Source organism: Etheostoma cragini, chromosome 1, assembly GCF_013103735.1.
Source record: "Etheostoma cragini isolate CJK2018 chromosome 1, CSU_Ecrag_1.0, whole genome shotgun sequence".
Taxonomy (NCBI): Eukaryota; Metazoa; Chordata; class Actinopteri; order Perciformes; family Percidae; genus Etheostoma; species Etheostoma cragini.
In genome coordinates this window covers 12,227,780-12,232,434 of record NC_048407.1, presented here as the reverse complement: position 1 = coordinate 12,232,434, position 4,655 = coordinate 12,227,780, and positions in this window count along the sequence as shown.

Genomic DNA, 4,655 nt, shown 5'->3' with positions numbered 1-4,655 from the left:
CGTCAAACTGTGCTATTACTCCACAACACTGGGAATGAGCAGCACATAGTGACTGAAAACTGCCCCGAGCCATGTCTACCCAACTAGTGACCCAAACACGAATTTCATGTGTGGCGCTTAGGCTTTCATAAATGCGTCTGCGATGAGTGTATCGGTCTTTTTAAATACTGTGTACATATTTGCAATCATGTGCATTAACATAAGTAGGCCAAGTATGGCATTTTGAATTACAGATAAACCAAGGTTAATAAATATAGGTTTTTTGGCAAAGTAATTTAAATCATGAGTGTTCACTGTGTAAATCTGTGAGCATGTGTGTGTGAGTGTTATCTTTGGCCTGATTAAGAATGAGTTGATGGGTTGTCAAGGTTAATAGAGATTCATAATCTAAGCACAGTTGCAACCACCATGCTTTTATAGGCTGCTGTTACACTGGTGTGTATGTGTGCATCTATAATCTCCATGTGAATATGCTTATAGACAGGATTTTTTTATGTGAGCCTGTCTCTCATATTTGTGCGGCTCTGCATGAGCTCTGTAATCTGGTTTACAGGAAACGCGCCACAGCCAAACACATGGTCAATTTACCCTCCCAGTTCTATCATTAGCCTGGGGCCTAATCCTTAGTTATAATTCAGATGATGGGCCCTGCCAGTAGGGGCCCGCTAATAGGTCACATAAATCAAAGTGTGAAGCTGAGCCTGGGTATAGGCCTAGAAAAGTCGGCCATTTTCCCCTTCTGCAGGCAGAAAGATCTCCATGTTGCTTGATTACCAATAAGGGCCGATGAAAAGGGCAGTTACACACACACACATACGCACACACACACACGCAGAAAGAGAGGTAATCTAAAGCTGTTCATGCTTTGAATACTGAACATGGTGAAATACCAGAGGAGTGCAGCTGAGCAGTGGCAGTGATTTAATGTTAGCGTGTGTTTAATTCTTGTTGAATGCGGATTACTTTATTCTAGTAGAAACCATTTATTTTTTCACACTTCAAAACATTTCATCAAATTAAGGACGGAAGAAAAATCAGTCAAAAGGGAAATAAAACCTTCCTTCCTTAATCATGTCTGTTATTTTTCAACCCGCCTCAGCTAATCCATTTACGCATCATGACATTGAGTCACCTTAGAGCAACGTTTAGGTTTTTTTATTGTATGAAATCACGTAGTGGAAAAATATGTTCAGAACAAGATTAACATCCCCAGTCTGATATGGGATCATCAAAGCTCTCTAGCAGTCAAGGGATGCCTGTGGATTAGAACTCACAACAGAGATCAATCCAGGACAACCTAGGACTTGATTTTGTACAATGGGATTTTTCTTTAACATGAGTTTTCACTATTAAAGATCTAAAACTACGTTTTCAAAATCCCATGTTTCCCTTATATCTATTGCAATTCATTGGGTACTAAAGGCAAGAGAAACACATATCTACTCAGTATCTCACCTCTTTTCCAAATGAAAGTTTTAAAGGTTAAGTCCTTTCAGTGTAAAGTTGCTCTGAGGCACGAGTGAGTGTGAGTTGGTCTTTACAAATAGTCTCCATTCGCAATGAAGGGAAAACAATAGGAATGTCAGATTCATCAGATTGTTTTATCCGGACCGAAAGCTTTAAAGGAACATTATCACACATCAGGAGATACCTTTTAAAAAACAAAAACAAGGAGGAAAGGTTTGTCACATTTTATAAGACCAGCAATGAGAAAATGCTGCTTAAGTACAATCTCGAGAATGTACTATGGATTATTTTGTTAGGGCACATTTGATGCATATGTGTGGACATGATTTACTGTATCCAAAAGTCAGAAAAGTAAGAAATAAACCTCTGATTTCATTAGGATGTCAACACTGAATTCTAACTGCAATTGTATACAGTATATGAGCACCCAAGGAGTTTGTTTCTGAAAATGTTGTGTACATCCTTTAGGGCTGAGGACACTTGGCCTACATTAATAACGTAGACCAAGGTCTTATATATTCACAAAATCCGCTCCCCATGCATTGTAGAGAAAGAACTGTCCAGAGGCCTGTCCTACGTATCAAGATCAACATGCCCTGGATTTATTTCAGTTACCCGGCTTCACCTAACCTAACAAACGCGGTCCCGCATAAGCTGTGTCACGACGGTGGTAAACAACTAGTTCAATCAACCCAGGGTTTCCCAATCCAGCGAGGTGCGCATTCACATACATGAGGCGGTGTTTGACCAGCATGACCAATCACAAACATCTACCAGAGCCGCGTATTTACATAAGAATAGCTAACTATAATTTACATGAATATGAAGAACACAAGCACCGTTTTACAGGCAAAACGCAATACTGGATCGGCTGGATGGAGATGGCAGCTTGAGGCATAGCTCCCATCTCGATTTTGCCAAAAAGTTGTTTTAACTTTAGTATGCTACCACTGTTTATTGACATATTTACTTAAAGCGGAATGGTGAACAAAGGCATAACTCAATGCAGTGATACTGACGCTATTGCAGAAGCAGTACTAGAGAAAAAGGAAAGCTACCTCGAGCCACGCTTTTCTCAGATCCAGTCTCAGATTCAACAGGTGGGCGTCGACAATGATAAGAAGCTAACTGCTATCCATGCTCAACTAGCATCTCTGAATGCAAGCCTTGGCTCGGTGAACGACCTAAAAACTAGCGGGGAAAGCAACTCAAGTATTCTGTTCAGCCCGGGCCACGGTTTTAGGGGGATGGAGGAGAAGCTCGCAGACGTTGAGGACAGAAACTGAAGATGTATCTCGCAATCAGGACCATCAGCAGATTCACTACAATTTCATTCATACAACACATCTCACACCCATGGAAATGCACTATATGGAAACATTTGACAGCCCTTTGTGCACTTTTTGCCCAATAAAAGCACAAGGCACATATCTTCACATGTTATGGGAGTGCTCTCCTGTTAGTTGTTTCTGGAACAATGCGCATCCAAAATGGCCGCCTTGTTTAATGTTACTGTGCTGGCTACTGTCAATGTCTTGATTCTGAATGACCTGTCAGCCTTTCAGCTCTCTGGAAGTCAGAAACTTGCTGAAGATGATTGCAACCTGTTGGAAACCGCCCCACAACCTGTCTGTGTGCACATGGACCCTTTCCTATTTGGATGTGGTGTGTATGGAACTCTCCAAGGCACAGATTAATGGAGCCCCGGGGAAGACTCCGGACACGTGGCGGTGCATCGTTGAATCTGTGAGGTCCAACTTGTGCAGGTGTTTGGTCCCTTGTCTCGTGGCTATCTGTGTGTGTGTGTCTGTTTCTGTGTTCTCTCTCCGTGCACCAAGCTCCACCGAATCTTCTAGGAATGGTGATGCCGTTATAATTATCAAAGAGCATTGGTTGGTCAGTAGGCGGTGTTTTTAAACCAGCTGATCTCTAATCTCCAACATAACCTGCGTAAACCCAGCATATTTTACGTAAACCCAGCGTAAAATACCACGGCGATCAAACCCGGTAACAAGTGATCCACTGTTGTGATTTACAGAACCCTGGGTTGAACCTGAAGTTACCTCAATAACTTGTAGCACAGGCCTCTGGTCCATCAGAATAACACACAAACAAAAGCAGGACGCTCAGTCATGCCTCCACTATGACTACCATCTGATCCCTAATGTGTATATATATGACAAGTGATAGGTTCAAGTGCAAGTTGGAACTGATGAGACCATCTATTTAACCCGACAAGTTTTGAATTCATGCAGCTGCTGATGCTTAGTGGGGCTGAAACTGAAAAAGCCCCAATTGCCCCTTTTGGTCCGAACATATTGGCTTATATACAGCATATTGTTTTTCATGGTAGATTACCTTTACATTTTGTGTTGCTAATGGCAAATCTATCTGACAACAAACTGTCTTCCATACAGTAATGGTCTGTTGAGGCTTTTTCTGTGTTCATGTCCTTTCGGATGCCATGGTGTATAACAACTACTGCTCTCGCCAATTCAGTGACTTTCAAAAAGCTCTCATGGTTCATGCACTGTATGAATAACATGCAATTGCATGTAATGTACTTTTTCAAATTGTACTGTTTCTGGCAGTTTGTAATGTAGCTTTAAAAATATGGCTTCAGCTATTTGTGTATTGCCATTAGCTGATGCTATATAAAAACACATCAGTGCCTGAACACAGATCTGTTACAAGGCTTGTTAAATAAAATGCCAAAATGCCTCTTCCAGCAGGGCCATAGGAAATTGACCACCTGTGGAAACAATTAACCTGATGTTGAATTGGCTGAGTAACTGTACTGTTCTTTTATATCTGGGAACATAGGGGCAACAGGGATCTGTAGTATAATATTAGTATTGCCTCAACCAGGTTATCCTCTGTATTTAGACTTTCAAAAGGAATAAGAAAATTTTACCATAAAGGCAGCTCTCTCCTTTGAGCTGTATGTCTTTTTTTTAGTATTTCATTATTTGCTTCTCTCTATTGCACAGATCATGCATGCACCCAACCCTTTACTGCATATAGAGAGCGAGTGGGAGTTGGACATTGAAATGTGACCGTGCACTAATACACAGCAATGTGAGCATTTTGATTTCCAAACAAATCATTTGATATAATAATAATAATAATAAATTTAATTTATAATGCACTTTATATTCGCAAAAATCTCAAAGTGCTACATGGTAAAA